General features: G+C 42.5%; 1 protein-coding gene across 18 annotated transcripts in view; it reads right to left on the bottom strand.

The window, feature by feature from the left end:
- Nucleotides 1-13,209, bottom strand: part of KIAA1217 (KIAA1217 ortholog) — a 440,669-nt gene that overhangs the window by 318,828 nt on the left and 108,632 nt on the right. The window contains exon 1 of one of the 18 annotated variants that reach the window (XM_043883235.1): nt 32-1,174. The exons of the other annotated variants lie outside the window; for them this stretch is intronic. The gene's annotated coding sequence lies outside the window, so the exon portion shown is untranslated. Of the gene's footprint in view, nt 1-31; nt 1,175-13,209 lie in introns of those variants that run through there. 18 annotated transcript variants of the gene reach the window in all.

The raw sequence follows: 13,209 nt of genomic DNA, 5'->3' as shown, positions 1-13,209 counted from the left end.
AGAACTCAGAAGAAACAGAACCCAGATTTACCTGTACCTGGAGCTCCACAGGTGAAACGGCAGTTAAAGCAGAAAATCTAATTCAGCTTCTGGAAGTTTTCGTCTCTAATGGACTCCGGAGTCATCTCCTGAGCTGTCAGGTAAACCCCCTCCATGTCTCTACGGTTTTCTTTCGCAGTTTTTCCCAGCGAAACTCTTTTGTCATTTGCATAACAGCTACTTCCAGCCTATAGGACTTTTTGAGTAGCTACTTGTTAAATTGGCTGTCTTGACATGCTCTTTCAAGCATGACATCATAAATCTCCACGGAAACCCTAACCCCACCTGCCTGCGGGCCAACGTTACCTGTCGGGTGAAGACTTAAACAGTCCTCCGAAATTGTTCATTAATGAAACCTTTTTAGGGGCTTTGGATCTCTGCACGGTATAATTTGTGCTGTTGGCAGAAACCTCGCCAAGAATGATGGCTTCGTTTTTCAAAGCCTGAGCTGTTTTGCAGAAAACAATGATCAAAATTATAGGCATCCGTTAATCTGCCCCTCCCTGTCTAACAATGCTCTTAAGCAGTTGAAGAAAAGCCTACAGTGGTCCATGCACCTCTCTCTGCAGGATAAAATTACCCTGAAAACTTTAGTTTTAAAAATCCTTCTATGAATACTCCTAAGGCTTTTTCACTTGACTCTCCAGCAACCCCCTTCCTGCTTTTTACCAGTAAAACTTGCAAAACAGGTTCTTTGCTGGAATGTGAGTGTGTGTATGTGTGTGTGCATTTTCTCTTGGCCTCTGTGTTTGTAGAGGTGGTAGGGGAAGCTGTTGAGAATTTTTTTTAACTCCTTCCTAACAGACTCATATCTTTTGTACTTTTGTCCTGGCTTATACATGTTACCACGAAAGCACTGAAATTCACGTTCCTGACTTTTCTGGGAAAGGGTCAACAGGTTCTTCTATATTTACTCCTCCTTTCTTTCATTCATTCTGTACTATCCTTGATTTTATGGAATCCCCAATGTTGGTCTAAAGCTTGGGACAAATTTCTGCCAAACTTGGTGACATTGAGCTCAGCACCCTTTCTTCTCACTTCTAAAATCACGCCAGACACACCTCAGACCCCCAAGTCCAAAACCGATGACACCGAGGTACCAGAAAGGTTTGAGCAGGAGTTGCTCCAAAACTATGAGCCTTTACAACAATGATGTCAAACGCCCAGCAAACGCCATCACGGGAAATTCTTTAGGGGGACCGAGCAGGGAGCTGGGATGCACCTGAAGGCAGCTGCCAGCAGAATCGACTACAACACCACGGGGTGCTGGGACAGGCAGGGGCTGAGCGTGCAGCCTGCTCCAATTTGCCACAGATCCTGCTGCAAACTGCAACCGGCTTCAACAGATCTGTCCTCAAAGGTCAGAGAGCAAGCACTAACCCCTACACCATGCTTAAGCTGCTCAGGTTATTTACAGAGAGGGTGGTAATAGGTAAAAACACCATCTTTGCTCAGAATGCCAAACTCAGAATGGCTCTTTGCATGGAAGGAACAGTAGATGCTTGGGGTGCCAGCCCTGACTCTTCTGAGAGTTGGCATCGGATCTTTCACTGTCCATAGATGAGACACTACCTTCCAAGAGAACCGAGAACTACACTGGTTTAATATAGCAGCCCGAGTTGGAACACTCCTTGAAGGCAGGACGAGGTCAGAGATTCAGTTACTGCCTCTGCGAGATGAAAACAGCCAGATGAAGCCCAGGCCTGAGCTTTACCCAGTGAGCCACAAACAAGGCGGGAAAAAAAAAAGAAAGAACCATGTCGAGGCTCTGTTTGGTGAGATCCAAGATGACGTGGAGGTTCTGAATTCAATGATGGTTATTCCTTAAAGTTCCATTAGGGAGAGGAGCATGGGCAGATTGATGCAGCAGTCAGAGGGCTTTTAAATTAGGCCAGATCTTCCCTTTGGGTTATTTAGGAAATGACAATATCTCAGCTTTTACTTACTGAGTTCAAGCTTGGAAAAGAGAGGGAGAAAGTCAGAATCTGAAAGTTAAGCAAGTGGAGACAGTCCCACAAACAACTCAGATGTGGAAACAACTTGATGAATGCATTCATTCCTCACTGACCGAAGACTTTCTAACCACCGAGGACATCATTATGAAATGTGACAATCTTGAACTACATGGAGTAGGGAAAGTTTTGAGCAGTAATTCTAGCAATAAGGATAACAGATGGGAGGGCCAGGCATAAATGCCAAGATTTGCTGAGAGATGACCAGTCTAGTACTGTTTTTACCTACCATACCCCAAATGAAGAAAACCATCAAGCAGGACCAGGTTTCAATGGCACTGTGACTTGCCTGCTTGCCTGACAGCAACTCAGCACCACGCTAACCAAGTCAGAGTTCAAAACACGCATGTCTGTGGGCTGTTTTGTCTTTACCATCTGAGCCACCAGGGAAGCCTCTAAATTTGTTTCTAAATTTAGCAACATTTTAGGTATCCATGATGGACATGGATGGCAAATAAATTCTTTCTCTTGAATTTCTTTCCTCTAACCTATTTTAGGAACTTCCCTGGTGGTCTAATGGCTAAGAATCCACACTCTCAATGCAGGGGGCCCAGGTTTGATCCCCGCTAAAGGAACTAGATTCCACGGGCTGCAACTAAGAGTTCGCATGCTACAGATTAAGATTCCGCATGCCACAATGAAGACTGAAAATCCTGTGTGCCACAACTAAGAGCTGGTACAGCCAAAAAAATAAATTAAAAAACCTACTTTATAACAGACATAGAAAACTACTCATTGAAAAAGTTCATGAAATGACAGGAACAGAAATAACTGGGGAAAGATCTTGGCTTTCACCACTGATGGCCTCAACTTCTGTTTCTTCAAAACATGAGTTAGAAGTTGTCATGGAGAAAAGGAATACCACATTGAGTAGGAAAAAAATAGCACTTTTATAATGAAAATAACCAAGCCTTATGTCATTTAATCCTCATAACAGGAGTATGATGCAAGCATGATTAATATCCTCATGCTGCAAGAGGGAAAAGCCTCAGAGAGGTTAGGTAATCTGAGTTGTAGTTACTAAGCGTTGGAATCTGGGTTTGAATCCAGGCAGGCCCAATTTAAATCCAAAACTCCTGTGCTTAACCACTAGGCACCGCTTGTAGCAGTAGTGTAGTGTTAATTGCTCAGTCGTGTCCGGCTCTTTGCGAGCCCATGGACTGTCCCACCAGGTTCCTCTGTCCATGTAAGAATACTGGCGGGGGTAGCCATCCCCTTCTCCAGGGGATCTTCCTGACCCAGGGATCGAATCCACATCTCCTGCATTGCCCGCAGATTCTTCACCTTCTGAGCCACCAGGGAAGCCCAGGCACTACTATCTGTAATTTAACAAAGTTGCTTATAATTGACATGACACATAAAATTTCTAGAAGAGAACATGGGCAAGACACTCTGACAAAAATTGTAGCAATATTTTCTTAGATCAGCCTCCCAAGGTTAAAGAAATAAAAGCAAAAATAAACAAATGGGAAACTTACAAGCTTTTGCACAGCAAAGGAAACCATAAACAAAACAAAAAGACAGCCTACAGATGGGGAGGAAACACTTGTATATCATGTGACCAAAAAGGGCTTAATTTCCAATATATACAAAAAGCTCATACAACTCAATATCAAAAAACACAAACAATTTAATAAAAAAAAATGTGCATAAGACCTAAATAGACACTGCCCCAAAGAAGGCAAGGGAGAGGTCCAGCAGGTGCATGCTCCATATCGTTAATCATTAAAAAGTTGCAAATCAAAACTACAGTGAGATAAAACCTCACACTGGTCAGAATGGCCATCATTAAGAAGTCTACAAATAACAAATGCTGGAGAGGGTGTGGAGAAAAGGGAACTGTTGGTGAGAATGTAAGCTGGTGCAGCCATTGTGGAAAACATCATGGAGGTTCCTCAAATAATGAAAAACAGAGTTGTCATACAATCCAGCAATTCCACTCCTGGGCAAATACTTGGAAAAGACAAAAACTCTAATTTGAAAAGATACATGCACCCCAACGTTAATAGCAGCACTATTTACAATAGCCAAAACAAAGCAGCAATCTAAATGTCCATCAATAGATGAGTGGATGATAAAGATGTGGTCTATGTGTACACACACACATATGCACACGAATATTACTCAACCATAAAAAAGAATGAAAATTTTGCTATTTGCAGAAACATGAATGGACCTAGAGATTATCATACCAAGTCAGAGAGAGAAAGATAATTGTATGAAATTACTTATGTGTAGAATCTATATAATAACACAAATGAATTTATTTACAAAACAGAAATAGGAACTTCCCTGGTGGTCCAGAGGTTAAAAATCTGCCTTGCAATGCAAGGGATGTTAGTTTGATCCCTAGTCTGGGAACTAAGATCTCAGAGCAACTAAGCCCAAGCACTGCAACTACTGAACCCACAGGCCACAACTAGAGAGCCCACGTGCCTCAATTAAGACCTGAGGCGGCCAAATTAATTAATTAAATATTAAAAACAGAAACAGACTCACAGACACAGAAAACAAACTTACAGTTAACAAAGAGGAAGAGGGAAGGGATAAATTAGAAGTATGAGATTAACAGATACCCACTACTACCTATAAAATAGATAAACAAGGTACTACTATATAGCACAGGGAACTGTATTCATTAGCTTGTAATAACCTATAACAGAAAAGAATCTAAAAAAAAAATATATATATATATATGCATGTGTATGTGTGTCTATGTGTGAAAGTCGCTCAGTCATGTACAACTCTTTGTGATCCCATGGACTGTCCATGGAATTCTCCAAGTCAGAATACTGGAGTGGGTAGCCTTTCCCTTCTCCAGGGGATCTTCCCAACCCAGGGATCAAACCCAGGTCTCCTGCAGTGCAGGAGATTCTTTGCCAGCTGAGCCACAAGGGAAGCTCATATATATGCAAACTTATAACTAAATCCCTTTGCTATACACCAGAAACTAACACAATATTGCAAATCAAGTATACTCCAAGAAAACATTTGCTTGTAATTGGAGATATTAAATAGTAACTAGACTAAGCTATGCTGAAAAGACTTATTTAGCAGACAAGTCTGAAAATATATTCAGCCATCCCTTGGTATCCACCAGGGACTGGGTTTTAGGACCTCTGTGGGTATCAAAATCTGCAAATACGCAAGTGCCTTCTATAAAATGGTGTAGTACAGTCAGCCTGCTATATCCACGGATGCAGAACCCACAGATATGTAACGTTAACCATACTGGATTGTAAAGGGCAAGAGAGACTCTCTGCACATCCTCTCATATATACCAAGTCGACAGCTGGTATGGGGGCTGGAATAGTCTACACTGCGACACTCCATCAGCATAGCAACATCAGTGGAGCAGCAGCATTTGTTTAGCTGTAGGCTGTGTGCAGGCAAGGACTTCACGGAGCAGGATTAACGTGTTACAGCTCATAACCCCAGGACAAACAGAACTGCTACGAGACAGATAAGGCTCAAGAAACAGCAGACTCTCAAGAAATGTCTTCCACCTGAAGTTCTGGTGTACAGAAAAACTGACAAACATTAAAAAGAGTAAAACCAGGATACATGTTGTAAATCCAGAGCACACTGTAACAAGTGTCACCAAATGCATAAGAGTACTTGGGTTTTTGAGAGAACGGTGGAAACCAACTGTGCTGATTCCCTAATGCTAAGTCCTTGATCTCTAGCTGTTTCTGTTTTTACATGTTGTTTGCTTTAGAAGTTATCCATTCACATTCAGTCAGCTTTTTCTACAATGCTGAGGTGATAGCAAATTTTATGTTTCAACTGTGACACCCAGTTGTTTGGTCACACAAGTCTAGATGTTACTGTGATGGTATTTTGGGACATTTAAGTCGGGCTTCCTTGGTGGCAGAGTGGCAAAGATTCTGCCTGCAATGCAGGGGCCATAGGAGATGTGGGTTCAATCCCTGGGTTGGGAAGATCACCCAGAGGAGGGGATGGTAACCCACTCCAGTATTCTTCTTGAAGAATCCATGGACAGAGGAACCAGTGGGCTACAGTTAATGGGGTCACAAAGAACTGGCCATGACTGAAGCAACCTAGCACACATGCACGCAACATTTAAGCCAGTTTACTTTGAGTCAAGCAGACTACCCTCCACAATGTGGGTGGGCCTCATCCAATCAGTCGAAGGCCTCAGGAGCAAAGAGAGTTTCTGAAAAAGGAATTCTGCTCAAGACAGTAACATAGAAACCCTGCCTGAGCTTCCAGCCTGCAGATCTGGACTCAAGGTGGCAACATCAACCCGTACCTGAATCTCCAACCTCCTGGACTGCTCTACAGATTTCAAACTCACCACTCCCTACAAAAGTGTGAGCCAAGACCTTAGGCTAAATCAATCTCTCACTCATGCTCACTCTTGTTCTCACTCTAACCTATGGTTCAGTTTCTCTGCAGAACCCTGACTAACGGAGCAGGTGCTGCCAATGTGCTTCTGTCCAGTCTTGCTTTTTCTGGCTCAGGCTCTGGGCCTCTCCTATCTCCAATTGTTTGACAGTCATTTTCACTTGGAGCTCCTACCATCACGTCAAATGCAGCTTGTCAAGACTAAAGCCTGAGCAACCATTTGATAGTAGTGAGCGTAAATGGTATTTAATAAAGAAGAATAGACATATTTGCTACCAAATTAAGATGAAGGAATATAATTAAGCCTATTGGTTATGACACTAGATATCAAAGAACTTTAAAATGAATTTTCCTATTAAAGACAAAGACTGATGATATATTAGGCTAAAATTGCAAGCAAAAAAAAAAAAAGGCAAGCTATGTTTTAGGTGGTTTCCAATATATATTCAGTATTAATAAAACTTGAAAACAGACAGGTAAAACATACCACCAGAAAAATGTAAACAAATGTAAAGCAAGAGCAACAATGTTAATATTAACACACACTAAAAAAAAGTTAACACACACTAAACAATGTAAAAAGACCTAATTCAGGGAAAAGGGCTAATCATCATAAATGTGTTTGCAACAAATAAAACTAAAAATTATAAAACAAACATTTTTAGACTGCAAGAACAGGATAAAAATACAACTTGAGTGAGCAACTTTATTATACTTTGTTTAAAACTGAACAGCAGTAGAATAACAAAATAAGGACTGAGAAGCAACGAGTGATAAAAATAATAAACCTGACATATATATGTGCATGCATGGGTATATAAAATAAATATAAAGTAGATAATCTCCCATGAATATTTATGGCACACTTTACATTGACTGCATATTTGACTATTAAAAAAAAAACTTTTAACAAGTCCATAAACAAATTTAAAAGTAGGAATCTTACAGGTTGTATTCTCTGATCACATTCAATAAAATTATAAATAAATAATGATCATCTCAGCTACTTGGAAAAGCAATATTCCTGGGTAATCCTTAAAAAAGAGAAAAATCAAAAACTGTAGTTTTTACTTTTCTTTAAAGCAATGAAACAAAATACTTCCTACAAACTGCAGGGCACAGCCCAAGCTGGTGTCAGGATATATTTGCCCTTAAGAAGAGGTGGCAAGAATATACAGAAGAACTGTACAAAAAAGATCTTCACAACCCAGATAATCACGATGGTGTGATCACTCACCTAGAGCCACACATCCTGGAATGTGAAGTCAAGTGGGCCTTAGGAAGCATGACTATGAACAAAGCTAGTGGAGATGATGGAATTCCAGTTGAGCTATTTCAAATCCTGAAAGATGATGCTGTGAAAGTGCTGCACTCAATATGCCAAAAAATTTGGAAAACTCAGCAGTGGCCACAGAACCGGAAAAGGTCAGTTTTCATTCCAATTCCAAAGAAAGGCAATCCCAAAGAATGCTCAAACTACCGCACAATTGCACTCATCTCACACGCCAGTAAAGTAATGCTCAAAATTCTCCAAGCCAGGCTTCAGCAATACGTGAACCGTGAACTTCCAGATGTTCAAGCTGGTTTTAGAAAAGGCAGAGGAACCAGAGATCAAATTGCCAACATCTGCTGGATCATCAAAAAAGCAAGAGAGCCCCTGAAAAACATCTATTTCTGCTTTATTGACTATGCCAATGCCTTTGACTCTGTGGATCACAATAACCTGTGGAAAATTCTGAAAGAGATGGGAATACCAGACCACCTGACCTGCCTCTTGAGAAACTTGTATGCAGGTCAGGAAGCAACAGTTAGAACTGGACATGGAACAACAGACTGGTTCCAAGTAGGAAAAGGAGTACATCAAGGCTGTATATTCTCACCCTGCTTATTTAACTTATATGCAGACTACATCATGAGAAACGCTGGGATGGAGGAAGCACAAGCTGGAATCAAGATTGCTGGGAGAAATATCAATAACCTCAGATATGCAGATGACACCACCCTTATGGGAAAAAGTGAAGAACTAAAGAGCCTCTTGATGAAAGTGAAAGAGGAGCATGAAAAAGTTGGTTTAAGGCTCAACATTCAGAAAACAAAGATCATGGCATCCGGTCCCACCACTTCATGGCAAATAGATGGGGAAATAGTGGAAACAGTGGCTGACTTTATTTTGGGGGGCTCCAAAATCACTGCAGATGGTGACTGCAGCTGTGAAATTAAAAGACGCTTACTCCTTGGAAGGAAAGTTATGACCAACCTAGACAGCATATTAAAAAGCAGAGATATCACTTTGTCAACAAAGGTCCATCTAGTCAAAGCTATGGTTTTTCCAGTGGTCATGTATGGATGTGAGAGTTGGACTATAAAGAAAGCTGAGCACTGAAGAATTGATGCTTTTGAAGTGTGGTGTTGGTGAAGACTCTTGAGAGTCCCTTGGATTGCAAGGAGATCCAGCCAGTCCATCCTAAAGGAGATCAGTGCTGGGTGTTCACTGGAAGGGCTGATGTTGAAGCTGAAACTTCAATACTTTGGCCGCCTGATGCGAAGAGCTGACTCATTGGAAAAGACCCTGATGCTGGGAAAGATTGGGGGCAGGAGGAGAAGGGGTCGACAGAGGATGAGATGGCTGGATGGCATCACCGACTCAATGGACATGGGTTTGGGTGGACTCTGGGAGTTGGTGATGGACAGGGAGGCCTGGTGTGCTGTGGTTCATGGGGTCTCAAAGAGTCAGACACAACTGAGCAACTGAACTGAACTGAAATGCCTTCATTATTAAACAAGAAATACTAAAACCAAGTAATCTCAGGGAACTCCGTGGCAGTCCAGTGGTTAGGATGCAGCCCTTTCACTGCTGTGGCCTGGGTTCAATCCCTGGTCGGGGAACTAAGGTCCTGCAAGCCATATGGCGTGGCCAAAACAAATAATAAAAAATAAGTTAATTCAGTATATACATTCTAAGAAACTATAAAAGACAACAGAGGTAACAACCACACAACAAAAACCCGAGGAAAAGACCATTAATTATAAAGTCTGCAACAAGATAGCAAACAATAATATGGAAAAGAAAAATAAATGGAAACTGATTCTTTGAAAGAATGAATAAAACAGGCAGACCCAAGAAAGAGAACAAAAATGACATTTGCTCTCTAGAAGCTTCTATGGGCACTAAACTTCCTAGTACTTAACTAGAAGTAAAACATGCATGGAGTAGCTGGAGAAAGCATCCAGGAGATGGGATACGTACACAGCAGACTTGGAAGAGCAACGGTTCTCACACGTTTAATACTCAGCACTTCTGTTAATTCAGGAAATGCTAGAGACTCAGGTTTGATCCCTGGCTCACAAAGATTCCCCGGGGGAGAAAAAGGCAACCCACTCTGGTATTCTGGCCTGGGAAATCTCGCGGACAGTGGAGCCTGGAGGGCTACAGTACACGGGTTGCAAAGAGTCAGACGTGACTGAGCAACTGGGCGCGCACGCACACTTTTGTATGTCAGAATATTCTGGTCTAACCAAAACGTTCACAAACTAAAAGGGGGACTTCCCTGGTGACTCAGTGGCTAAGACTCTTCGCTCCCAATGCAGGTGGCCCGGGTTCCATCCCTGGTCAGAGAACTTGATCCTCCCGCATGCTGCAACTAAGAGTTTGAATGCTACAACCTAAAGATCTTGAATGCTACAAATGAACATGCCACATGCTGCAACAAAGATTGAAGATCCCTTGTGCCACAACCAAGATGCGGCACAGCCAAATAAATAAATAAATATTCAAAGAAAAAATTAATAAATATTGAAAGAAAAAAAAAGAATTCTTAAAAACTAAAAGGAAAGAAGGAAGGAACAAAGGAAGGGGAAAGAAGCGATAGAGGAAGGCAGGCGAACCCAAAATATGGAATCTGTCAGTAGTGATTACAGTGCATACAACTCATTCCTTTCTCACATAAATCAGCTGTCTAAAGTACTACACCAACCACTTGCTTTCCCCTTAGCATCTCAGCGTGATTGGAGAACTGCTGACTGCCCCAGTTGCGATCTCAGTAAATACTCATGAATTAAAGTCCCTGCACATTCATTAATCCCAAAATACATCTCAGGTGCAAACAAGACATGAAACAAAGCCTCCCACTTAACTGCAGCAGTAAGTTGCATCCCCCTCCAGTCTGTTGAAATCGATGCCTCGGTTCAAAGCTCCATGTGACAGCCCACAACATTCTTCAGGCTTCCCAGTTCACTTTCCTACCTGCACAGGGTCTGAAAACCTTGGATTAAGGCAAAGGAAGGAAAGACAAGGCCTGATACGACACAGATGCTGAGATGAGGATGCAAAATGAGGTTGGTGCAAAGTGGGGCCCCGAGAGGGCAAATATGAGAGCCTTTCAAACAGAAGACACTACAGAATTTTGTCAAAAAATCCACTGAGCTTCAGACCAGATCTTTCTCCCCATAGTCCATCTCCAACAGCAGATCTCAAGAGTTAACACTTGTGTCCTTCCCCCTCCCTGCCCCACCCCCTCCTCTCGTGACTATGGCCATAACCTTCTGTGGTATTTCTCTAGTTCTTCAGGGGGTCACACAATATGGATGGATGACATAGGAGCTTAGTGACGTGCTCAATGAACTGGCACAGCAGGGACCACAGTGGAAACCAGAATCTAGGTCTCTGGGGGGCAGGGGGGCAGGGGGGCGGGTGGGGTGGGGTGGGGAGGGCACTGGGTATTCCTGCCTGCTCTACTACACCACCTGCAGTTCTTCATACCTTCATCCTTCTCTAATGAGTCACCGAGTCATTCTCATTTTTTCATTCGCGTATCTGATGTGTCGTCATCCTTTCATTCTGGCTGAGCTCCATGCCTGCTCCACGACACTGGACCTTATCATTGCCGCCTGGACATGGCAACCACTTCCAGGCAAGCACCCAAGTTTTTCACATGGTCCCTCCTAGGTAGCACTAAAAAACTAACCTTTGAACTTTGCTTTTCATTCCAGTCGCGGAATGAAAACAAAGTGCCCTGTGTCTGCCATTCCGAGCTTTCTGCCGGATGTTCAAGGTCCAGCACAGTCTGACTCCCCTTTGTTTAACCCCGCTGCCCTCCCCCTTCTCCAAACGGCACCCCACCTCACTCAGACTGGCTTATCCAGTGATTCATCAGGGAGCCACCTCCATTCCTATCGCATCACTGCCTCTCCTGGCCACCCTCCTCCATCAGAATGCCTCCATGCCTTCATCAAATCATTCCAATCATAATCTGTCAATATCCTTGCCATAGATGTTTGTTGAATACCTACTGTGCTCTGGGCATTGAGGAAACAGATAATTAGGACAAGTTTACTGTCTCTAGGAGCCCTGAATCATTCCAAGAGACCCCACTTAACTTCTGGTCTCCTGTAAAAAAAATCTTCCCTTTCTGAAATCTCCCACCGCTCTGAATATAAGCTTTTGCATGACATTCCACCATTTCTGAATGTGTCTCACAAGACAAAAGTCCCCCCACCAAACAATAATTCTTCAGCAAATAGGGTTTGGAAATACTGCCCATTTCATTCCTCACCCACCTACTCCCAAATATCCAACCTGAGATTCACAAAGCCATTCAGCATATTAAAAGATCTGACCAGTTCTGCAATGTAGAAATTAACTTTGGTTAACTAAGAATGTCCCCAAATTAGTAACTTTCTCCCCAAATAGCTATTAACAGCCTGGGGATCTAGGACTCTGTAGAGCATACCTTTACAAAACACTGGTCTTGATCACTGCTATTGAGAATGTACACTGTTTGCGCCACCATAATGGTACTGGCCTTGACTTTCCCACCAGAATTCTCTCCTTGATAAGAATGCATTAAACTGCTACAGTAGCGATATATTATCTCGTCTATCAGCACCCCAACACCATTATCTGTCTCAATTCTATGGTTAAGAAAAAGCCTCAGGGAAATGGACTGACTTGCCTCCTGTCACACAGCTGGGCGTCCTAGTGTATGTTAATTCACTCACATTGGGCCCAAACATTGGTACTCTGTCCACTAACATGACATATGCTAGGCAGGGCAGTTATTGTGTTTTGTATTTTTTGATATATTATTTTGTGTTTTTTATATGATGCTGAACTCACAGTGCGGGACGATGATAAGTAACCATCTGACTGAATCAATCCAAGAAAACACTGCAGGGGAAGGGTGAGTAATGATGAAGAATTAAGCTTGATGACTGAGGAGATTCAGGACAATTCAGCCGACTGCAATTTAAGTCTGCATCGATGTGCTGGACTAAATTACACCGGTCTCTTTTGGGGTTTTCTTCTTGCTTTTTAGAACTAACAAAGACTTTATCTATTATTTATTGTTTTGGCTATGCTGAACTTCCCCAGCCAAGGACTGAACCTGTGCCCCCTGCACTGGGAGCACAGTGGTAGCCACGGAACCAGCAGGGAAGTCCCGCCAGTCTTTTGCGGATTCCTCGATGCCAAAATCTCTGTCTAATTGTAATGGCAGTTTTCTCTCGGTTTGACTGAATGCCACTTTCCAGGTGTGTCCTGCCACTGCCCAGTTCTGCTTTGCTTTTCGACTTCCCTCACCTTCCCCACCTACTCCCAGGTACCCGTCAACAGATTTTCCAGTAGAATCTTATTTTGATTCCTTTTTTTTTTTTTTTTGGGCAGAGCCCTTCTTAATATAGCACTGTTCTCAAAACATGTTCTCCTGCTCTTCTGCACAACACTAATTAAAATGAAAGCTAATGCAGGGGTTGGTGGCACCCAATTAAACATGGATCTAAAGCCGTGAGCTGT

The sequence above is a fragment of the Cervus elaphus genome, chromosome 23 (genome assembly GCF_910594005.1).
Source record: "Cervus elaphus chromosome 23, mCerEla1.1, whole genome shotgun sequence".
NCBI lineage: Eukaryota > Metazoa > Chordata > Mammalia > Artiodactyla > Cervidae > Cervus > Cervus elaphus.
Note: the sequence above shows the minus strand (reverse complement) of the source record. Positions and strands in the feature narration are given on the sequence as shown.